The sequence below is a fragment of the Ovis aries genome, chromosome 18, assembly GCF_016772045.2.
Source record: "Ovis aries strain OAR_USU_Benz2616 breed Rambouillet chromosome 18, ARS-UI_Ramb_v3.0, whole genome shotgun sequence".
Taxonomy (NCBI): Eukaryota; Metazoa; Chordata; class Mammalia; order Artiodactyla; family Bovidae; genus Ovis; species Ovis aries.
The window spans coordinates 8,311,729-8,337,882 of NC_056071.1; positions in this window are offsets into that span (position 1 = coordinate 8,311,729).

The window sequence follows — 26,154 nt, forward strand, 5'->3', positions numbered from 1 at the left end:
TTTTCACAAACTACCTAGAGTTCCAAAATTAAAATAGATACTCTTTTGTGAAATTTTTGGTTTTCTTGTGAGTTATTTTTTATTTGCTTAAATTTCTATGCACCCATCGTTTATATGTTCTTAACTTCTCCTACAAGGCTGTAATGTCCATCTTAATAAGATTAAACACATTCCAGTAATATATAAATTCCAGTTGTGCTTTCTTTCTTTCTTTCTTTCTTTTTTTTTTTTTCCTCTTGAAGAGCTTCCCTCCATCTTCCTGCTTCAAACTGGGAAGTTCGTACTTTAAGCTCAGAATCTGCAGACATTTTATGCTATGGACCAGATGATAAATGTTTTAGATTTTTGTTGTAACAGCTCCATACTATTGTTAGAGCGAGGAAACAAACAAACACAAAACAGCTCTAGACCATGAATGAATTAAAGAGCATAGCTCTGTACCAATAACGATTTATTTACACAGAGTGCTCTGCTACCAGAGTTCGTGGACTTCAGCCCTGGGCCCAGTTTCAACTATTATCATGGACTCTTTCTCACCATCGATTGTGGAAGGCCATTCATTTCCCTCCTGTATTGGATTATCCATTTCTGAAATTTATTTCTTCTTATTTCTGGTTTCTTCTCTTGTTTTAGTCAAACTTAATTTTTCAGTAGATTTCTGATAATATTTTCAAACATTGGTTGAATTTAAATGTCTGTATTTTCCTCTTCCACCTGTTTAATGGCTTATGTGGGTACAGAATTTTAGGTTGGAATTCAGTTTCTCATGATATTAGAAGGCATTCTTCCATGATATTTTAGCTTCCAGTGTGCGTTTTAAAAAATCTGTTGCCATTCTGGATTCCTAATTTTTTTGAAACTGGCTTGGTTTTTTTCCATTTTTTTTTCTCTTCTATAAAATATACCAGATATACTAAATGTTATAGATAATGGATGAAAATATCCAAGCTTTTACTACTGAGCTTAAAAAAAGTATAATCCAGAGTAGAAACTGAAATTCCTAATCTCATTTCCCTTTTTCCTTTGCAAAGGCAATCTTAACTGGTGTTTTAATGTTTTATGATTTTAAAACTTTATTATGCAATAATGTATCAATACACAATGTATAGTATTAATTTGCATGTATTCAAACTTTGTATAAATAGTATTATGTTATATATAATGTTCTGAGGCTTTTTGCCCATTATGTGTATAATATTTACTTGTGCTGACCCAAGTAGTTCTACTTATTTAATTTTTCTATTTAATAAAAGGACTTGAGCTTCCACATCAAAATGGCTCACCAGCTCAGCTGGTAAAGAATCCACCTGCAATGCAGGAGACCTGGATTTGATCCCTGGGTTGGGAAGATCCCCTGGAGAAGGGAAAGGCTACCCACTCCAGTATTCTGGCCTAGAGAATTCCATGGACTGTATAGTCCATGGGGTCGCAATGAGTCAGACACAACTGAGCGACTTTCACTTTCACTATTCATATGTGTGTGTTTGTGTATATATATATGGGTTTCCCTTGTGGCTCAGATGGTAAAGAACCCACCTGCAATGTGAGAGACCAGGGTCTGATCCCTGGGTTGGGAAGGTCCCCTGGAGAAGGTACAGGCTACCCACTCCAGTATTCTGACAGGGAGAACTCCATGGACTGTATACTCCATGGAGTTGCAAAGAGTCAGACACGACTGAGTGACTTTCACTTTCACCAAATAGCTGTTACAGTAAGTGCTACACTAAGGCACATCATTATGACATTTTAGAATGCCAGATATGAGATCCTAAAAGTTTCCAGAGGAAAAAAATAATATGTTATTTGGTGCTTTGGACATCTGTTTGCCCTCAAATTCAGTCCTGCTTTTCTGCACTAAGGGGGATAAAAACCCACAAACTACGTTTCTTAGACTTTTGACAGTGGTTCTAACCATGTTCTTCAGTAGAAAGCACTGGCATGAGAGTCAAAGACAAGAGGAAGAAAATAGCCACAGCGGTGCCTCTTTATGGCCCCATCACAAGCTGTGTGGTCCTGCCGGTGATGTGGAGATAGTGCAGGCTCAGGGATCTGGTGGGCTTCCCTGGTGGCTCAGCTGGTAAAGAACCCACCCACAATGTGGGAGACCTGGGTTCAATCCCTGGGTTGGAAAGTTGCCCTGGAGAAGGGAACAGATACCCACTCCAGTATTCTGGCCTGGAGAATTCCATGAATTGTATAGTCCATGGGGTCACAAAGAGGTGGACATGACTGAGTGACTTTCAGTCACGGTTTAGTTCAGTTCAGTTTAGTTCAGTTGCTCAGTCGTGTCCGACTCTTTGCAACCCCATGAATTGCAGCACGCCAGGTCTCCCTATCCATCACCAACTCCCGGAGTTCACTCAGATTCACATCCATCGAGTCAGTGATGCCATCCAGCCATCTCATCCTCTGTCATCCCCTTCTCCTCCTGCCCCCAATCCTTCCCAGCATCAAAGTCTTCTCCAATGAGTCAACTCTTCGCATGAGGTGGCCAAAGTACTGGAGTTTCAGCTTTAGCATCATTGCTTCCATAGAAATCCCAGGGTTGATCTCCTTCAGAATGGACTGGTTGGATCTACTTGCAGTCCAAGGGACTCTCAAGAGTCTTCTCCAACACCACAGTTCAAAAGCATCTATTCTTCGGCACTCAGCCTTCTTCACAGTCCAACTCTCACATCCATACATGACCACAGGAAAAACCATAGCCTTGACTAGATGGACCTTAGTCAGCAAAGTAATGTCTCTGCTTTTGAATATGCTATCTAGGTTGGTCATAACTTTTCTTCCAAGGAGTAAGCATCTTTTAATTTCATGGCTGCAGTCACCATCTGCAGTGATTTTGGAGCCCCCCCTAAAAATAAAGTCTGACACTGTTTCCACTGTTTCCCATCTATTTCCCATGGAGTGATGGGACCGGATGCCATGATCTTCATTTTCTGAATGTTGAGCTTTGAGCCAACTTTTTCACTCTCCTTTTACTTTCATCAAGAGGCTTTTAGTTCCTCTTCACTTTCTGCCATAAGGGTGGTGTCATCTGCATATCTGAGGTTACTGATATTTCTCCCGGCAATCTTGATTCCAGCTTGTGTTTTTCACAAGTTAACAAGTATTATTCCAAACATAATTTTTCTTGCCATAATTTTTCCAAAATGTCTATTTATGTAATAAAATTCTCTAATTCTATAATATAAGTATAATAATTTTTGTTCACTTGAAATAATGAGCCAGAAAACTGAAAAATAAAATGTAATCATATTCAAAGTGAGCAAACTTTTATTATATTTTTATCAAAACATAATTAAAACTCAATGCAAAAATTTAAAAATCAAAAGGTTCTTTTCTCTTAAAATATTTATTTTTCTATTAGAAATAAAAAATACAAATTATAATATCAAAACTAAAATATATAACTAAAACTTGAATGATTTATTACCACTTAAAAAGTTCACTAAACCTTGATAATTAGTTTTATCAGAATAAAACTTTTCTCAATTTTCCTTTCTGCCAATGTGAAAAAGAGCCTCACACTTTATTTATAGTTAACCTGTATCCAGTTGTGGATGTGACTGGTGATAGAAGCAAGGTCCGATGCTGTAAAGAGCAATATTGCATAGGAACCTGGAATGTTAGGTCCATGAATCAAGGCAAATTGGAAGTGGTCAAACAGGAGATGGCAAGAGTGAACGTCGACATTCTAGGAATCAGCGAACTAAAATGGACTGGAATGGGTGAACTTAACTCAGATGACCATTATATCTACTACTGTGGGCAGGAATCCCTTAGAAGAAAGGGAGTAGCCATCATGATCAACAAAAGAGTCTGAAATGCAGTACTTGGATGCAATCTGAGAAACAACTGAATGATCTCTGTTCATTTCCAAGTCAAACCATTCAATATCACAGTAATCCAAGTCTATGCCCCAACCAGTAATGCTGAAGAAGCTGAAGTTGAATGGTTCTATGAAGACCTACAACACCTTTTAGAACTAACACCCCAAAAAGATGTCCTTTTCATTACAGGAGACTCTAATGCAAAGGAAGGAAGTCAAGAAACACCTGGAATAACAGGCAAATTTGGCCTTGGAATGCAGAATGAAGCAGGGGAAATGTTAATAGAGTTTTGCCAAGAGAATGCACTGGTCATAGCAAACACCCTCTTCCAACAACACAAGAGAAGACTCTACACATGGACATCACCTGATGGTCAACACTGAAATCAGATTGATTATATTCTTTGCAGCCAAAGATGGAGTAGCTCTATACAGTCAGCAAAAACAAGACCAGGAGCTGACTGTGGCTCAGATCATGAACTCCTTATTACCAAATTCAGATTCAAATTGAAGAGAGTAGGGAAAACCACTAGACAATTCAGGTATGACTTAAATCAAATCCCTTAGAATTAAGGGCCTAGATCTGATAGATACAGTGCCTGATGAACTATGCACGGAGGTTCCTGACATTGTACAGAAGACAGGGATCAAGACCACCCCCATGGAAAAGAAATGCAAAAAAGCAAAATGGCTGTCTGGGGAGGCCTTACAAATAGCTGTGAAAAGAAGAGAAGTGAAAAGCAAAGGAGAAAAGGAAAGATATAAGCATCTGAATGCAGAGCTCCAGAGAATATCAAGAAGAGATAAGAAAGCCTTCTTCAGCAATCAATGCAAAGAAATAGAGGAAAACAACAGAATGGGAAAGACTAGAGATATTGTCAAGAAAATTAGAGATACCAAGGGAACATTTCATGCAAAGATGGGCTCGATAAAGGACAGAAATGGTATGGACCTAACAGAAGCCGAAGATATTAAGAAGAGGTGGCAAGAATACACAGAAGAACTGTACAAAAAAGATCTTCATGACCAAGATAATCACGATGGTGTTATCACTCATCTAGAGCCAGACATCCTGGAATGTGAAGTCAAGTGGGCCTTAGAAAGCATCACTATGAACAAAGCTAGTGGAGGTGGTGAAATTCCAGTTGAGCTATTTCAAATTCTGAAAGATGATACTGTGAAAGTGTTGCACTCAATATGTCAGCAAATTTGGAAAACTCAGCAGAACAGGACTGGAAAAGGTCAATTTTCATTCCAATCCCAAAGAAAGGCAATGCCAAAGAATGCTCAAACTACCGCACAACTGCACTCATCTCACATGCTAGTAAAGTAATGCTCAAAATTCTCCAAGCTTCAGCAATACGTAAACTGTGAACTTCCTGATGTTCAAACTGGTTTTAGAAAAGGCAGAAGAACCAGAGATCAAATTGCCAACATTCACTGGATCATGAAAAAAGCAAGAGAGTTCCAGAAAAACGTCTGTTTCTGCTTTATTGACTATGCCAAAGCCTCTGACTGTGTGGATCACAATAAACTGTGGAAAATTCTGAAAGAGATGGGAATACAAGACCCCCTGACCTGCCTCTTGAGAAACCTATATGCAGATCAGGAAGCAACAGTTAGAACTGGACATGGAACAACAGACTGGTTCCAAATAGGAAAAGGAGTACGTCAAGGCTGTATATTGTCACCCTGCTTATTTAACTTCTATGCAGAGTACATCATGAGAAACGCTGGACTGGAAGAAGCATAAGCTGGAATCAAGATTGCCAGGAGAAATATCAATAACCTCAGATATGCAGATGACACCACCCTTATGGCAGAAAGTGAAGAGGAGCTAAAAGCCTCTTGATGAAAGTGAAAGAGGAGAGTGGAAAAAGTTGGCTTAAAGCTCAACATTCAGAAAACGAAGATCATGGCATCCTGACCCATCACTTGATGGGAAATAGATGGGGAAACAGTGGAAACAGTGTCAGACTTTGTTTTTTTGGGCTCCAGATGGTGACTGCAGTCATGAAATTAAAAGACACTTACTCCTTGGAGGGAAAGGTATGACCAACCTAGACAGCATATTCAAAAGCAGAGACATTACTTTGCCAACAAAGTCTGTCTAGTCAAGGCTATGGTTTTTCCAGTGGTCATGTATGGATGTGAGAGTTGGACTGTGAAGAAAGCTGAGTGCTGAAGAATTGATGCTTTTGAACTGTGGTGTTGGAGAAGACTCTTGAGAGTCCCTTGGACTGCAAGGAGATCCAACCAGTCCATTCTGAAGGAGATCATCCCTGGGTGTTCTTTGGAAGGAATGATGCTAAAGCTGCAACTCCAGTCCTTTGGCCACCTCATACGAAGAGTTGACTCATTGGGAAAGACTCTGATGCTGGGAGGGATTCGGGGCAGGAGGAGAAGGGGATGACAGAGGATGAGATGGCTGGATGCCATCACTGACTCAACGGACGTGAGTTTGAGTGAACTCCAGGAGTTGGTGATGGACAGGGAGGCCTGGCGTGCTGCGATTCATGGGGTCACAAGGAGTCAGACACGACTGAGTGACTGAACTGAGCTGAACTGTATCCATAGCTATTGAGATGTTATAGCTTAATGTATATGTATATATTTTTTAATGCTGCAGGATGGACCTCAGCACCAGGGCAGCTATTGTGAATACCTTAGTAACTTGTATTCAGTTTCACTCTAGAAACACAAATTGGAATAGGATGAGAATTTAGAAATGGCTCTGGGCACTGTGGGGAAATGACAGGCAAAATGTTTTGTTGAAACCAACACAATAAGATAAACCAAGTATCCTTTAATTTAAAGTAAATAAAAAGACTCTGTTACATTTATTTTATCAGAAAATCCTGACAAGTTAAATTTGTTTATTCACTTTCCCAAGTACTTTTTGCTGTTCAAACCCTTTCCTCCCTTCCAAGCCATATGCATTCTCCAAATGTACTTCACAACCCATTTGCCTATACCTCTCGAGATCAGTTACCTTTATACAGGGACAGAGTATAAAAGGTATGGCCTCCAGAGATGTTTTTCACCAACCCAGATATTTAGATGACAGGCCATGCTATTTTCAATACCAAGTAACAGAGGCACCTGTGTGTTCCCTAGTAAACGTATGTCTTTGTGTTTGTGATTTGTGGGTCTAAAGCCAGTGGTCCAGTGTAAGGGCACCTCTTGCGAGGCTTAAACATGGTGCTATTAAAAATAACTGAAGTACATTTAAGCTTATTTGATTTCCCAAGATCTTGGAAAATGAGTCACAAGTCTTGAGCTGGTCATTCTAGGTCATTCCAGGCAGTCTATCCAAGCAAAAGAAGAAAATTGTGGTGCTTTTTTTTTTTCTTGTAGTGTGTATTGGTAGTTTGCTGTTTTTTGTTGCTGAATACTATTCCTTTGCATGGACATACCACGGTTTATCCTTTTACCAGTTGATTTACATGGGTTGTTTCCAGTTTGGGGCTATTACGAATAACTCTTCTATGAGTCTGAATGTATGCCTTTCTATGAACTAAGTTTGTGTTTTTCTTATGTTTAAAACTATATTATAAATACATGTTTAACTTCATAAGAAGCCACAAAACTGTTTTCCAAAGTGGCTTCACCATTTCCTTTTCCCATAGGTATGAGGGGTTCAATTTCTCCATGTTTTACCCATGTTTGTTATTATCTTTATTTTGCATTATGATCATTCTAATGGAGGTGAAGTAGTATCTCATTCTGTTTCTATTTATTTTAAACATTTAGGCATAGCTGGCATACAACAGATTAGTTTCAGGTGTAAAACATAATAGTTCCCATGTGCATATACCTTGCAAAATGATCACCTATCTTGATTAGCATTCATCACCACAAAGTCACACTTTCTTTCTTGTGGTGAGACCTTTCAAGAGTTATTCTTTCAGCACATTTCAAATACACAATACAGTACTAATTAACTAGAGTCACCATACTCCACATATTATTCCCAGGACTTAGTTCATTTTGTAACTGAAGATTTGTTCCTTTGGATCACCTTCACCCATTTTTGCCCATTCCTCACCCCCGCCTCCAGCAAGCACCAGTCTGACCTCTGTTTCTATCATTCCAGTTTTTCGTTTGTTTTAGATTTTACATAGGAGTGCCATGCGGTATTTGTCTTTATATGACATTTCACTTAACATAATGACTTCGAGGTTCATCTGTGTTGCCACAAATGGCAAGATTTCATCATTTTTATGACTGAATAATATTCCATTATATATATATATATGTATATATATATATATATATATATATATATACATACAGATAGATAGGTAGATAGGCCACATTTTCTTTACCTACCCATTCACTGATGGAAAGCTCTGTTGTTTGTATGTCTATGTCTTGATTATTGTAAATAACACTGCAATGAAGTGGGGGTGCCTTTACCTCTTAAAGTTGATGTTTTTGTTTCCTCTGGATAAATGCCAGAAGCGGAATTACTGAACAATATGGTAGTTCTATTTTTAATATTTTAAGAACCTCCCTTGTGTTTTCCATAGTAGCTATACCAATTTAAGTTATTACTAAATCAACTTTAGGAAAAGGAGTACGTCAAGGCTGTATATTGTCACCCTGCTTATTTAACTTCTATGCAGAGTACATCATGAGAAACGCTGGACTGGAAGAAGCATAAGCTGGAATCAAGATTGCTGGGAGAAATATCAATAACCTCAGATACGCAGATGACACCACCCTTATGGCAGAAAGTGAAGAGGAACTAAAAAGCCTCTTGATGAAAGTGACAGAGGAGAGTGAAAAAGTTGGCTTAAAGCTCAACATTCAGAAAACGAATATCATGGCATCTGGTCCCATCACTTCATGGGAAATAGATGGGGAAACAGTAGAAACAGTGTCAGACTTAATTTTTTTGGCCTCCAAAATCACTGCAGATGGTGACTGAAGCCATGAAATTAAAAGACGCTTACTCCTTGGAAGAAAAGTTATGAACAACCTAGATAGTATATTCAAAAGCAGAGACATTACTTTGCCGACTAAGATCCATCTGGTCAAGGCTATGGTTTTTCCAGTGGTCATGTATGGATGTGAGAGCTGAACTGTGAAGGAGGCTGAGCGCCGAAGAATTGATGTTTTTGAATTGTGGTGTGGGAGAAGACTCTTGAGGGTCCCTTGGACTGCAAGGAGATTCAACCAGTCCATTCTGAAGGAGATCAGCCCTGGGGTTTCTTTGGAAGGAAAGATGCTAAAGCTGAAGCTCCATACTTTGGCCACCTCATGTGAAGAGTTGACTCATTGGAAAAGACTCTGATGCTGGGAGAGATTGAGGGCAGGAGGAGAAGGGGATGACTGAGGATGAGATGGCTGGATGGCATCACGGACTCGATAGACGTGAGTCTGAGTGAACTCTGGGAGTTGGTGATGGACAGGGAGGCCTGGTGTGCTGCGATTCATGGGGTTGCAAAGAGTCGGACACAACTGAACGACTGAACTGAACTGAACTGAATATGAGGGAAGTAAATGTTGAAATAATAAAGGATATTTTTTCACCAAATATTATTTTTAATCCCATTTTTGTGCTTTAGCCAATTTTAAATAGTAACAGTAGTTCACTGTGCCTCAAGGAACTACTAAGGCTTTGAACATACTATTTCATTTAGTCTTTGGGCCATCCTTGTAACACTGTTGTCTTTGGGGGCCCAGTGGTTTTGCTGCTGATGGTCAGTAGAACTGAAGTTCAGATCACAGATGTGATATCAAAGCCCTTTCCCTTAACCACTGTCAAGTTGTGGGTTCATGAGAACATGTGGTATTCATGGATGATAATAAGCAAACAGTGGTACATCCATAAATGGAATATTATTAAACCACAGAAAAGAATGAAGTCCTGAAATGTGCTACAACATGGATAGACCTTGAAAACATTGTGCTAAGTGAAAGAAGCCAGACGTAAAAGGCCACATCCCGTATTACCCATTTCCATGAAATGTCCAGAATAGGCAAATCCATAGAGACAGAAAGCAGGTTAGTGATTGCCAAGGGAGAAGGGGAAAGGAAAGTGAGGAGTGACTGTCTGTCTAATGGGCTCAGGGTTGACTTTGGAATAATGGAAATATTTTGGAACCAGGTAGATTTTTGCAACATTGTGAACGTATTGTATACCACTGAATTGTACACTCTAAAATGGTTAATTTTGTTATATGAATTTCACATCCATAAAAAATATGTAAACTTAATTTTCTTTCATTCTTCTGTCATCTCTATGCTAAATTGTTACATCTGCCATGGTATTGTACTTGGGTCCTTTTAATAAAACGATGTGGCATTTTTATACAACTTTGTTCACCTTATGCAATCTGGAATTGCAAAAAGGAGCAATTTAGGATTTGTGCAAGTATATGTGCACTTATGCATGCTTATACCTGCATGTCTATAATGTGTGGTTATGTGTCGGGGTGATGACGGGAACGGGGGATGTATTAGAAGGAAAACTAGGGGGCATGTGTGGAATGCCTTGTGAGTGGCCTCTCCTGGAGTGAGCACACTCACCCAGCTCTGTCCCTAAAGGGCTGCAGACGTGTTTCTATGCTGTTAGATGCTACTGATGGCTCCAGGTTCTAGGCTCCAGTCTGGAGCAGGTGGCTGAGTAAGTGGGGAGGATGGTGACTGACCGGCTTCATGAGAGCAGGCAAATTGGACCCCTGGGGAAGGCAGCTAAGACATGTGGTGACTCATCCCTTTTGGAAAACATTTGGCTGCTGGAAAGTCTGTTCTTTGGTATTTGACCACAGAGCGCAGAAAGCGAGTTCTGTTTAATGAATTCAGTGTCAATGTCCAGTAAATCATAACTTAATCATGTTGCTTCAAGTATCTTCTGTGACATCTTAAGGTAGTCCATGTAGTGAAGCATCTTATCTCCCCTGCCTAATTTGATTCATTCACCATTTTGACTGCTAGTTTATTGGGCACCAATTATATACTAGATAGGTTGAGGAGATTTTTTTTTAATGGGTAAAAATTTCATTATACATGGAGCAGGCGCACTTCATCACACAAAGCAATCCATTCCTAGAGATTTCTGAAAGCTGAAATTATCCAACAGAAATAGCTGTTGTATATAAAATAGTTACCCAAATATATGAACTGTTCTTACCCATAGAAAACAAAATCAGTGTATCCTAGTGAAAACATTTTATCCAGCATAATTCTCGTCTTAATAAAATCCTTGGCTTTTCTGCATAGATGCCACAATACCAAACACCCAATTATGGATTAGCAGGAAAAGCTTATCAGCACTGAATGCAGGTAGCTGCTTGAATTCCTGCAGGACTGGCTGCCCCCTTAAATCACCTCACAAGCAGGGAAGATAGGGTACGTTGACTGGAACCTAGGGTACATCGCCTTGTGCTTTTCTATAGGCTGGAGTTTAGATTTGCTTATGACTAACTTCTCCACTGAGCAGATTTAATCCTACGCTTTACACACTGAAGCCTCATCACGTGATTTTGCTTTTTCAACTACAATGTTAAATATTTAAATACGGAAGAATATATATGTATTGTGTATTATTTAAACACAACAGAATTAGGCACTAAACACTTTTCCTTCAGGGAGTATTTTAATCAGGTAATATTTAGTGTGCAGCTAAAATACTCAGAGGCATTTGCAAGCACATTCCCTTTTGGTCAGGGAGATAGATTTTAATTTTCCAGTTCTAACAAGCGAGAATGGTTCTGTCACCTGACAGTTTGGGGTTCATTTTTTTTCCAGTTGGCTGCAGAGTGAAGGAGAACAGTGGTGTGTATAGCAGCTGCCTATCACTCCTCCCAATTACAGCTCCTTCAGGTTGCCATCAATATGCACCAACGCTTTCTCACTATTTTTTTTTTTTTTTAGCCAGAAGCAAATGAATATATTATCCATCAGCAGCAAGACACAGGGCAAATGGATCTATGAGTCGTGGGTGATTGGGATTCCACGCGTGCGTGGGGGTGTGACTATACTTCAGAACTCATTTTCACGGAAGCTGACATGCGAGACAGTCCTTCGAGACCTGTCTGTCAAACTGCAACACGCTCTGCAGAAAAATTAGATTACTCATGCTCATGTGGAGGGGGTGACAGCAATTTATAACGGCCCCTTAAATACCAATTATACTTGTGTTTGCAAAGCAAATTAAACCCACGCAAAGGACTTTGTTCCTATCGGCTACTCGGACCGCACATGAACGTGGCTTCACTGATGTTTGGAAACGCGTGAAGAAATACAGGTGCCTGCACACACGTGCGTGCATTGTGTGCAGTTTTCCTCCCCATTTTAAATTTAATTTCATTATCCCCCAAAGGCTCCCTTTGTTTACTTTAGCGGCTAGATTTATTGTTTTACTTTTATTCAACTATGAAGCTTTGCAAAATCCACTGCCTGAATATCCATCGTCTATATCCAAATACCTATTATAAGCAGGAAATTTGCAGGTGAATTCTCTTTGTCAGAGCAGAAGCTGGGGCACAGCTCCCTGAGCTCATGGTAAAGATACGTTACTGGTCTCCGCATTTCATTCACAGTGTTTGCGTAGTTACCGAAGACAACAGATGTGTCAGAATGCATAAGATGAACCCTCTGCGGTTGTGCTCAGGCTTCTCCCTGAAATCTGTTTTTTAAATAAAAATATAAATGAGTAAATCACTTGTAATGAAAATTTATATATCAAAGGGGCAAGGAAGTCTCTCTGAAGGGCAAGGAGAAGAGCTCTGGGAAGAGATTTCTAAAGAACTCAGAGAAACGCAGGGTGACTCTTGGCTGGAAATAGATTATGATGCCTGGGGAGGTGGGGTGTTTTCCAGGACCTCCTGAAGGCCATTCCACGTCAAGGGAAAGAGGCTGGCGGGGATAAGATTCACCTTCTTGTCATGACATGTCATGCTAGGCTCTTTGGGACTCCCAGGGTTTGTTCTGGAATGCTAGCTGAGTGTTTGGATCTTCATCTAATGGGGTGTTTATTTGGATTTACTTGCGGTCGTTCAGTGGCAAATTCTTCTGTCTTTTTTTTTCTTCTTCTTTTTTTTTGCGACCAGAGTAGGAATTGTGGGGGACTTCTCTGATCTCCTCCAACTGTGGCGCTTGCAGCTTGGACACAACTTTTTTCTTGTCTCCATATTTTGGCATCTTTCTGCATATAATGCAGCAAAAAGGTGTTTATTCAGCATTCTGTCATCCAGAAAACTCTATTAACTTTTGCATCTGTTCTTTGCTGCTGTTGGGATAATTGATGTTCATAATAATAAGCGGGACACAACTCAGGTGCCTCGTGAATCATGCAGGATTGCATTCCATTTTGGAGGGTTGAGAGTGAGGAAGTCTCCAGGGTCCTGAAAGAGCGGTGGTGTGAGAGTCACAGCCATGTCTGGTGGGGCAACCTGCAGCTTATAGAAGTTCTCCTTGTGTGCTCACATTTCTCCGTCTTTTATGCATGCATTCAGCACACGTTTTCGAGAATGTAGACTTATCAGGGGCTCTGCTAGGTGCCAGACATATAAAGATGGATGAAACTCAGGTCATACCTCTAAGAGACCCTCAGGCTAGAGATGAAACAGGCTTATGCCCTGATGGTTGTGAAGTACTGATTGTGATTCACTGAGTGCTTTTGAAGCACTCAGAATGAGCACCTAGACTGGCAGATGCTGGTGGGGATAGTGCTTAACGTGATGGTAAAATCTTGAATGGGAGCTGTGTGGGGTGGAGAGGACCTGGCAGAGAGGAGAGGACGAGTAAAAATCCAGGGCCATGACACCACACAGTGTCTATGAGTGAGGAAACTGTGAGTGAGGCTGGGAGACGATGCACAAGAGGAAGATGCTGGGGCTTTGGAGGGGGTGAGTGATACAGGTCTTCGTATCACATAAAGACATTGAACTTCATTTTGAGCCTATGAAGACCATTATAAGGCTTTAAGCTGTAGCCTCATGATCAAATTTTGGTTTCTGATTGGAGTTTCCTGTAACTCCTCTTTTTTGCCTACAGAACTTGTCTGTTTTGTTTTCCAGGGACAATTTTAGCAGGAGATCTACCCAATGAAGTGGATAGAAGTAGCGGTTAGGGTTTGAGGCAGGGTTATTGGTGGTGAGCTGCCTAGGTGACCTTGTCCATCTCACCTGTCCCTGAGATCCTGGGCCACTGTCTGGGGACCTGGAGCTGTTTGGGTGAGGGGAGGTGATGAGGACCTGGATTGGAGCGATAAGAGCAGGGCCAGGGTGAGGGAATGATCTGAGAAATGTTAGGAAGGAAAAGTTGATAGGTGCAGCAGGGGACCTTAGGAAGACTTTCCCTGTGCTTGATTCTATTACTTCAACAATTGAGAAACAAGAGTCCTACTGCTTGACCCTGGGTTGGAGATTTATTGTGTGCTACCATGAGGAAGACACAGTATTTTCCTTCCAGAGATGGAAAAGAAACTTTGTAGTGTTCCTGAATTCTGAATTCTTCTTAGAAGAGCTCAGACTCTCTCAGGTGTGAAAGGGAAGGGAACAAATGCTTTGTGATTAGAAGGTGGGTAAAGAAAGCTACTTCCTCAAATTCGAATGAGGGGCCATGACTTTATATGACTCGAGTTAAACTCTGAAGACTGTGTTGGCAGAGGGGCCCCAGAGAGTCCTTCCTGTGTGTAACTAAAGAACTCAGCACTTGAGACCAGGGACAGTGTTGGCTCTTTCTAGGGTCTCAGTAATGGACATTTTGTCAAGGCAAGAATCGCTCAGGAAGAGGGGAGATATGTACTCATGATTCCAGCGTTTGGTGATAAGGAGTGAAGGCAGTGACCAGATCTTAGGCTGGCCACCACCGGGACCTGTCCCTGAATGGAACTGGCCATTGCTCATTGCTTGAGCAGAGTTCCCCTCTTAGTGTTTTAGAAGATCCAGAAGGTGTGCAGTGAAAGGGGAGCGATAGCGGATTTTCTACCCATAAAGCAAATGGAAGTTTATGCTGATGCTAATATCATCGATGGACACAGAAGAGATGCAACTGTACAAGTGTTTCAAATGCGGTGAACAACAGTTTACGCCTGGGTGATTGATTAGATCCATGAATGGGGGTGAGTCAAAGATTACTTTCATGTTTTTAGCTTGAGTCAATGGTTAGGTGAAATTATATGCCATTGGAAAATAATACAAAAGAAAATGTGAGTTTTCTTTTGAAAACTCAGTTTGGTGGAAGTTTGGTTTGAGAGCATTAATGTGAGGCGCACAGTGGATTCACATAAACCTGGAGGCAGCAGGGTTTGGAAGTGAAAAGTGTCAGTTATTTGATCCCGGGTGAATAACCTCTCTCTGTGCCTCAGTTTCTTCATTTGGAACACCAATATCCAAAGAGGATGGTGGCTTTAAATTGGCTAAATGGTCCTTTGGCACTCTTTCTATCGAGAGGTTGGGTATATTTCTCCTATCCTTGAACCTGGGCAAGTTTATGACTGCTTTGACCAATACAGTAAGGCCCAAGTGACGGGATGGGACTTGAGAGGCTGCTGCATAAAAGGCAATGAGGCATCTACTTTGTCTGCAGGAAGACTCACATTTGGAGCCCTGAAAGTCCATGGGGGAAACCAGGAGACCCTGAGGCTTCCATGTTGCATGGAAGCCCAGAGCATGGGATAGCTGTAGGTTCTCTGATTAATAGCCCTAAATGAAGCCCCAGACCGCAGTCAGCAGCACCTGCCACACATCTGTGAAGATGCTTCCAGGTGAGTCCAGCCCCCTGCTGTCAAGTTAGCCCTTGCTGTCCCTCTTCCCAGTCGAGGCCCTAGACATCGTGGAGCAGATAAAAAGCCATTTTAACTGAGCTCAGGATTCATGGAAATCATAAAATAATTATCTCAATGAACTTGAGAAAATGTGTTACACAGAAGTAGTACATCAGTCTGGGTCATCTGAGAAGCAGACACCCAAAAAGGATTAAATTTCAAGATGCTTATTAGAGGAAATGCCTGAAGTGGAAAGTATAAATAAACCAGGAGAGCCGTGATGGAGAGCCGTCAGGCCATGGTGACTGTCTGGCCCCTAGGGAAAGAGAAAGAGAAGAAAGAGGGAAGTTTGGGCAGATCTGAACATTTCTAGTGAAAGTTCAGCAAGGTTTTGGGGGAGTCTCAGGTCTCCAAGTATCAGACTTACCCTGGTATCCCACCAACATTCAAATGTTCAGCTCTGAGACAAGGGCTGTGACAGATTTCAGGGCCCAGAAGTTGGGCTGTTAGTCGATAGCATAGATTAGAGAAAAGAATTCTTATGGCCATCAAAAATTCTAACTGATACCAATAGTAACTGCATCATTTGATTGTTCTGAGAATTAAATTATCATACATGTATACATACTATGTCTGGAGCATTTTCTGATAAAATCCCCACTAAAATATTTACTATTATTAGTAATCATCTTTGAAACAGAGTGGATAAGACCATCTAATAAAAGTATAGTAAGAAGAGCCATGTGTTCTAGGTAAAACTATGGGGATATTAACATTCAAGAGGCCACCCAGAACAAAAACCATGGATATTCCAATAGCTGATGTTAGTTGAGCACTTACTATGTGCAGAAACTGTGTGCCACTCTATACGCCCCAAGAAAGCAGGGACGCTTGTCTAAGGAGTTCACTGGTGTCTAGAAGAGTCTCTGGTTGTAGCTGAGAAAGTTTAGTTTCAAGGGAGTGAGAAAAAGGGTGAGAAGTAATCATTGAACTAGAATATTATCATTTTGAAGTCTCAGGTGAAATAATGGATCAAGGCAGTGTACAACAATATCTGCTAACATCTGAAATGAGGGACAGTCTGGCATTTAAGCACCTCCTGGTGGTGAGCATATTATAGACTATGGAGCGTGTGTGTGAGATCAACTCTCTAGCTCTAACTACAAAGTTCAAGAAATAAAAGAAAGAGAGAAGTAAGTGACACTAAATTTTACAGTCATCAGAATTCAGATTGTGGGCAACTGCAGGACAAATCCCCCTTGGTTTGTTTGTTTTTAATTGTTTCTTTGTTCAATAAATTACAAGGAAAAAAGGGAGAAGTATTTAATTACTTGCAATATATCGACCTTATTTGGATCTGACTCACACAGTTATTATAAAATATCTCTGTGATTATGAGAATTTAAACACTACTTGGATATTTGAGGCTATTAAGGACTTATTGGAGGGGATGACAGAGGATGAGATGGCTTGATGGCATCACTGACTCGATGGACATGAGTCTGAGTGAACTCCGGGAGTTGGTGATGGACAGGGAGGCCTGGCGTGCTGCGATTCATGGGGTCGCAAAGAGTCGGACACGACTGAACTGAACTCAACTGAACTGAAGGACTTATTAATATTTTGATTTGACAGCAGTATTTAAAAATGGTTTTCAAAGGCATTCTTTATCTTTTGAGGTTTACAGAGAGATATTTATTGATGACACCATGTATGTGCTTTGCTTCAAACAACCCGGGGTGAGGTGGTGGGAGAAGGAATAGGTGAAACAATACTGATGATAACTTCAGAGTTTTTAAAGCTGGGGGATGGACGTGTGGGAGTTCGTTATATTAGTTTCTCGATTTTTATATATATTTGAATTTTTTTGGAATTTAAGTGCCGAACTGATGCTTTTGAACTGTGGTGTTGGAGAAGACTCTTGAGAGTCCCTTGGACTGCAAGGAGATCCAACCAGACCATTCTAAAGGAGATCAGTCCTGGGTGTTCATTGGAAGGACTGATGCTAAAGCTGAAACTCCAATACTATGGCCACCTCATGTGAAGAGTTGACTCATTGGAAAAGATTCTGATGCTGGGAGGGATTGGGGGCAGGAGGAGAAGGGGACGACAGAGGATGAGATGGCTGGATGGCACCACTGACTCTATGGACATGAGTTTGAGTGAACTCTGGGAGTTGGTGATGGACAGGGAGGCCTGGCGTGCTGCAATTCATGGGGTCGCAAAGAGTCAGACATGACTGAGTGACTGAACTGAACTGAACTGACTTAACTATAAGTTAAATAGTAAAAACTAAACTTAAGTGCTGTGGCATTAAGCAAAACAAATGACAGAGTGAGGCAAAGTGTCAAATGTAGCAAAGCTCTGGTTAAATGAAAACTGAAAAATTTACGCCTTTGATATTAGGAAGCCAGTGCCTATGACGTGCATGGGTGGAAAGTGAATTTGTAGTGAAGAAAGGACATAGAATGTCTAGATTCTTTGAGGAAACAGGAAGAAAAAACTTTGGGATGGTAGTTTGACAGGGCCGGGGGTCAAGTGATAGGAGGTGGGGAGGTAGACAGGTTGATTAGAAGTAGATAAGCATTGGCTGCAGGAGAATAAAATGGGTGGAGGAGTTTGGCATAAACAAGGGGACATCTTTTGGATGGAGGAACATTTAATTCAGCTGAAAGGGCAGTAATCTAGAGCTTCAGTGAAGCTGGAAACCAGCTTGCCTGCCGAGAGTGAGGATGATATGTTTGGGTAGAAGTTTCTGATGCTAATGACCCAGCTGAGCTTAGAAATCTTGAGTGTGTCTTAGCCCAACCCATACAGCTGGTGTGACTCTCATTATACAATGTTAAGTCACCAAGACAGAACCAGTGAAGAGAATACTTCCAACTCTGGTGGAGAGAGGAGTAGGAGGATGGGGTCCAGGCCTGGAGAGGGCTGTTCCCTGGCAGGTTCTGACCATCAGCCCTGTGCTTCTAATAGGGTCAAGAAAGATACCAGAAAGTCAAGGACAGTTAAACAGGGTGATGGTGAAGGAACCCAAGGATGAGGCTATGATTTACCCAGCAAGTAAGTGAATGCGCCACAAAGGCCAGAAATTATGCTCGAAAAGTGGAATGTATCTTCTTTGCAGTGAGAGCACATCCTAGGGTGTGACTATGTGGAATCTGGGTCAGGGTCATTAGAGGTGAGAAGGTTAAGGACTGGTGAAGACGGGGTATTGGATGGTCACCTGCATGGGGTTTGAAGTTACCCAAGGTGAAATCTGGCCTTGTGGTGACAGAATGGTGCCCAACAAGATGGCAAAGTTCTCCAAAAGCTTAAACCTAACACTAGCCCTACCCCTAACCCTAACCAGATGAGATTGTGATCCTAAGGCTTCAGGACCTCTCCAGGGAAATTCCAGTCTAAAAGCCCGATAGAATGATATCTAGCTTGATCAACTTAAATATTTTTTGAGCTATTATTGTCTCTATAAAACAAGTGAGCCTTTTTGCATTTTCACTTTTTGCTACAGTTTTTTTCTATAGCAGCAAACTGTTGTCTCTGTTAGCTGTCCCTCTGGTTCTCCTTCTGGGAAACACAAGCTCATGCTGGAACAGAATAACTTGATCATGACTAGCCCCCCTCTTCTGAGCTGTGGGTCAAAGGAGAAAGCAAGGCAGAGATGAAATTCTACGACAGCTAGAACAGACTTTTTCTTGCAGCTTGATAGTTTTCGATGCGATGGAGAAATAAATTGGTCATTTCTGTGTCCCTGTCTTACTTTGTGTTTCTCACTAAAGACGATGTTTAGGTTTACATGGAAAACCATCCTTTTATTACATTTACCGTAACTTTACCATTTGGGTGCCACTTTTACAAAATAAAATTTTAAATGCAAACTAATACCAGAGAACTGACCGAATTCTCCCCATGTCTGAGTTGCTCCAGACTTGGAGGCTCCATGAATGATCTCCAAGAGGGAAACAAACTAGAAGCTAGCTGCCGACTCGCCCAAGGTGTGCTGGAATGGCCGGTGCCTGGTGGCTGGAGAGCCAGCTGAGAGGACCCCGCTGGCACGCATGCAGATGGGGACGGGGCGGTGGTTGGGGCCCCCCCCTTGGACCATGGTTCCTGTGATGGAGAAGTCCCTCTCCCTCAGCTTGCACACCCTGCGGGTCTCTGCTGTTGTCCTTTCTGTCACCACTAGCCTTATAGCCACGGGGTGGTCTGCTGGCTGGGTTGTGTAAGGAAGAGACACATATCACACGATATCACTTACATGTGGAATCTAAAAAATGATACAAATGAACTTATTTACAAAGCAGACACAGGCTTCGAAAACAAACTTATGGTTACCAAAGTGGAAACCTGGGGGTGGAGATGGATAATTTAGGAGTTTGGGATTAACAAATACGTGTACTACTATCTATAAAAAAACAACAACAGATAATTAACAAGGGCCTGCTGTATAGCACAGGGTACTTTACTCAATATTCTGTAACGCCTATATGGGAAAAGACTAAGAAAGAATGGATATATTGAATCACTTTGCTGTATATCTGAAACTAACACAGCATTGTAAGTTAACCGTGCGTGTGTGTGTGTGTGTGTGTGTGTGTGTGTGTGTGTGTGTGCACGTTAGTTGCTCAGTTGTGGCTTTTTGCAACCCCATGGACTGTAGCCCGCCAGGCTTCTCTGTCCACGGAATTCTCCAGGCAAGAATACTGGAGTGGTTGCCAGTTCCTCCTTCAGGGGATATTCCCAACCCAGGGATCAAACCGAGGTCTCCTGCATTGCAGGCAGATTCTTTACTGTATGAGCCACCAGGGAAGCCCAGGAATACTGGAGTGGGTCAGTTCAGGTAAGTTCAGTTCAGCTGCTCAGTCATGTCCGACTCTGCAACCCCATGAATTACAGCACGCCAAGCCTCCCTGTCCATCACCAACTCCCAGAGCCTGCTAAAATTCATGTCCATCGTGATGGTGATGCCATCCAGCCATCTCATCCTCTGTCGTCCCCTTCTCCTCCTGCTCTCAACTTTTATCAGTGTCAGGGTCTTTTCCATTGAGTCAGTTCTTTGCATGAGGTGGCTAAAGTACTGGAATTTCAGCTTTAGCATCAGTCCTTCCAATGAATATTCAGGATTGATTTCCTTTAGGATTGACTGGTTGGATCTCCCTGCAGTCCAAGGGACTCTCAAAGAGTCTTCTCCAACACCACAGTTCAAAGGCATCAATCCTTCAGCACTCAGCTTTCTTTATTAGTTCAACTCTCACATCCATACATGACTACTGGAAAAACTATAGCTTTGACTAGACAGACCTTTGTTGGCAAAGTAATGTCTCTGCTTTTTATATGCTGTCTAGTTTGGTCATAACTTTTCTTCCAAAGAGCAAGCGTCTTTTAATTTCATAACTCCAGTCACCATCCGCAGTGATTTTGGACCCCCCCCCCCAAAAAAAAAGTCTGTCAGTGTTTCCATTGTTTCCCCATATATTTGCCATGATGTGATGGGACCAGATGCCATGATCTTAGTTTTCTGAATATTGACTTTTTAGACAACTTTCCACTCTCCTCTTTACTTTCACTAAGAGTCTCTTTAGTTCTTTGCTTTCTGCCATACGGGTAGTGTCATTTGCATATCTGAGGAGCGGGTAGCCTATCCCTCCTCCAGGGGATCCTCCTGACCTAGGAATTGAACCGGAGTCTCCTTCATTGCAGGTGTATTCTTTACCAACTGAACTACTAGGAAAGCCCTACATCAGGGAGAGATGAGCCTAAATCAATAACTCTCAAACACAGCTACAAATGAAAATGATCTGGATAATTAAAACACTGAAATTTCTGAACCCCAATTATGACCTTCTAAACTGTGAAATGCTGGGCTGGAAGAAGCACAAGCTGGAATCAAGATTGCCGGGAGAAAGATCAATAACCTCAGATATGCAGATGACACCATCCTTATGGCAGAAAGTGAAGAGGAACTAAAAAGCCTCTTGATGAAAGTGAAAGAGGAGAGTGAAAAAGTTGGCTTAAAGCTCAACATTCAGAAAACGAAGATCATGGCATCTGGTCCCATCACTTGATGGGAAATAGATGGGAAACAGTGGAAACAGTGTCAGACTTTATTTTGGGGGGCTCTAAAATCACTGCAGATGGTGACTGCAGCCATGAAATTAAAAGACGCTTACTGTTTGGAAGGAAAGTTATGACCAACCTAGATAGCATATTGAAAAGCAGAGATATTACTTGGCCAACAAAAGTCAGTCTAGTCAAGGCTATGGTTTTTCCAGTGGTCATAAATGGATGTGAGAGTTGGACTGTGAAGAAAGCTGAGCACCGAAGAACTGATGCTTTTGAACTGTGGTGTTGGAGAAGACTCTTGAGCGTCCCTTGGACTGCAAGGAGATCAAACCAGTCCATTCTAAAGGAGATCAGTCCTGGGTGTTCTTTGGAAGGAATGATGCTAAAGCTGAAACTCTAGTACTTTGGCCACCTCATGTGAAGAGTTGACTCATTGGAAACGATTCTGATGCTGGGAGGGACTGAGTGCAGGAGGAGAAGGGGACGACAGAGGATGAGATGGCTGGATGGCATCACTGACTCGATGGACGTGAGTCTGAGTGATCTCCGGGAGTTGCTGATGGACAGGGAGGCCTGGCGTGCTGCGATTCATGGGGTCGCAAAGAGTCGGACACCACTGAGTGACTGAACTGAACTGATCTTGCCTTATTCTCATATTCACTTACATGATTTCCCTTTTATTCAAGGGCCATGTGAGAATAAAATTGTTTCTATGCTCATCATTCATTTCAGTCTTTCTTTAAAGCTGGGTTTGTGCCTGGTTAAATGGGGAAACATTCAGTGGAGCACATGTGTTTTGAGGCCAATGTTAATTATGGGTTTGGTAACAAGCATCTAAGAACATGGGAGTTCAGGGATCCAGGTTGCAGAACAGGAAACTCCATGGGAACGGTTGGGAGGTGGCTCCGAGGGAGACTTTCTCTTCCTTTTCCTATTGCGTAGATACGTGGAGGCTTTTTTCCATCTGAGTTTTTGCCAGAAGAATGGGGAACTGGACTCATTAAGTGCTATATAAATCATATATATATTTCTATATGTATATGTTTTCTTTCATCTATCTCTTGCTATATGTACTTCTGAAATTGGTGTACATAAATATCATATTTATTTTATATCATCTCTTTATGTGTGTGTACATGTATATAGTGCTAAGTCACTACAGTCGTGTCCGACTCTTTGCAACCCCTTGGACTGCAGCCCACCAGGCTCCTCTGCCCATGGGATTCTCCAGGCAAGAACACTGGAGTGGGGTGCCATCTCCTTCTCCAGGGGATCTTCCTGAGCCAGGGATCGAACCTGGGTCTCTTTTGTCTCCTGCATTGGCCAGCAGTTTCTTTACCACTGGAGCCACCTGGGAAGCCCACATATATATATGTATATATGTATATGTGTATATGTGTATATGTGTATAGACGTATAGACGTATATATGTATGTATTTGGAAAAGAAGAATGACTTTGTGTTGCAAAAAAAAAAAAAAAAGACTAGCTTGGAGGAATGAGATGATTGAGAAAAAAATGATTGACCAATCATGTGGAAAAACTTTTGAAAACGTTTCTTTTACTCACTTTCTATTAGAAATAAGATGTCAGTTAAAAATTCCATTTAAAAAGCTCTTGGCTCTTTACTTTTAGGATCTTGAAATAATCTGTATCTTGAATAGCATGGTGGTGGTTACAGAGTATGTATGTATGTAAAAATCCATTTGGCTGTAAAGAACTGAGTGCTTTATAAACACTATAATGTTAAAATTAAAACAAATTACTTTTAGTTGCATTTTAATAGCAAATATAATATCTTAGTAACGCCACACTTCTAGATCCAGATGAATATTCAGAATTCAATATTTAGTACTAGGGTCATGGATAAATCTTTTATTGAGATGCACCCCACAGGGCAAAGTGGAACCTCTAGGTGATTCATAACATTAAACTAAACATCGTTTTCAACCAAATGCAAGGAGAAGCAACAACTAAAACGAACAGCAGCAACCAAACAGTTGAAAACTAAGAAAGAAAGGCAAGGGAAATTTCTTATGAATAAATCATCCATCATCTTTGATCTCAGCAAAATGACCGCTGACTTGGCAAACACTCTAAAGAACATTTCTTTTATTTATATAGGAGTTGTGATGATTCCTCATCATGTAATTGTTGATGCCAGAACTGAGTTTATTTTCTCTGGCTCAACATCTGTGTCTGCCCCTAGGAACTAATTGGGCAATACAAGTTTTCAGGCTCATGAAAATCAAGTATTAAAAAGATGACCGATAAATATTAGTTTTATAAGTATAATAAGGTTTGGTAACTGATCTCTAACAGTTGTGCATGGAACAGATTTCAAAATGCCGGAAGTGAAACTGATGTGGCCAAGTGTCAGAGCTGAGGATGTCTGTCTTTGTCTGCACACGAAACAACTTTGATGTGGCTTAAGATGTATTTTTGTATTTCAAACAGCCCGCAGAGGGGAAACCAAATCAGCAAGGCATCAAATTATTTACCCTTCCCAGGAAAATATTTTAAAAGCTGCACTAGGGCTCCATTTCCTAAAGCCACCTGTCACCTTAAAGCATACGTAATCAGCCCCAGATGCTGGATCCTAACCTGCAAACCCCGCGACTCGCAGAGAAAATACTTCACTCGTTTCTCGGCACATCCTTAATTTGTTCGAAGCTAAACTTTCAGGCCGTATTTTCTGCTTAAACTTAATAACTCAGCTTTGACATTCCTACCCAGTGACCCCAAAGTTCCGTTTGGCCACCTCAACACCTGCTCCCAAATGCATTAGAAGCACTCAGCCTTTTTTTTTTTAAAGTATCAGTTTTGTTTTCTTTGCTCAGCCTGAGGCCATCCTTTCATGGAAGTAAAGGATACTAGCTTCAATTGCATTGTGAATTTTATTTCTGTCTTAGGCTTCTCTCAAGGTTTTGTTGATGTTGTTTTGGAGACAAAAATATGTGGTTCACAAGATCTTGGAAACCTGTGAAACTTGTGGTTTCAAATCTTGATTTCGGAAGATAATGAGGAAAGATTCCAACTATCCCTATAGTTAGCTATATATGTAAATGAGTTTGTGATATTAAACTTAACTCTGAATATTTTCTGTAATGCTAAAAACAAATCTGTGACTATCTAGAAATTCTGGCATAAACATTAACTGCATTAACATCCCAGCATGAACTAGTCAAAATTTTAGTTAATAATATAAAAAAGTGTAGTTAAGATTTTAAACAGAGTTGAGACATTTTAATTTGATTACATTTGTTAAAAATCTGAGAACATAGGAAAATTTCAAATCTCTTGAAAAATAATAACTATATCCATTTCCAGTGGGAGGGATTATACGTACATTTACTGCAGCAGAAAATGTGGCTAAAATTGCTCTAACATCCTGTATGAAATGATTCTCCCATATTTACTTATTTTTAAAGCTAAGTATATATCTCACATTAATGAAATTACCAATCAAAACATGTTCTATAGAGGGAAAATTTGTTAATTCTGGAGTTTGTATGTGTGTGGATGATTACTGGAAATAAATGTCTGTGTTTAAGAAAAAAGGAAAATTAGAGTATGAAAGAAGTTTAAGCCTTAGAACTCAGATGTCTTTATAAAAATATGCAACTTTATCTGGAAAAGTTTCAGTGGTGAATGATTGCTTTTGCTTGTATGAAGGCAGCAACAACTATCTTTTATCTATCAATATATCTCTCTGAGAAGATTTAGGAAACACTTCTCCAAATTGCTGTGTTACAGAAAGTGCCTGAAAGTGGGGGCCTTTTATTTTTTGGAGGGGGAGATTGAGAGGTTAAAATAATAATCTCTACAAACAACTTGTTTTGAGCTGCCTTTTTTCTGTCAAACTGGGGTGGGCATATGTACAGTCTTAGACACTGGGTTTCCCTATCATATTTCCCTCTAACTCCAGATAACACCAAATAAACCCTTAATCACACAAGAAATCATTCAACTTTTACTACTCCGCCTGCTCCCTGACCCGTCACGAGCCCATTTCATTTCCCATGGTCTGGCCTCTTGGCCTCTCTCTTTATAAGCCGTACACCTGGCCATCAAGCAGCTCCCAGCCCCTGGATCCTCTCTGGTTTCTGGTTTCAACCAGGTTACCCAGAGTTTACTGGCTGGCCATGCTGCCTCTAGTCCTTTTCTGCCCCTGGAGTTGCTGTCTACCCCCTCACCCCCCAACCCCCACCAGGCATAGAATCTTTCTCCAACACTAGGCCTCCTTCTAGCAGCTACTTAGAGGGCTTGACTGCTTGAGGGAGATTTTCTATTCTTTCCCACTAGGGAAGTGAAACATTGCTTCCCATACTGAATAACAGACTTAAAATGGTACATCACCAGACAACTTTCCATGTGATTCCCATCCACAGGTAGATTGTCTATGAGAGTAGGGCACCCACTTCTAAGCCAAAACCACTCATTTTCTTCATGAAACACAATAAATACACTATTTCTAACCTGAATATTAGTATAAAAACCCTAAAAATTCTCATCATCTCCACCTCAACATGTCCCAGATA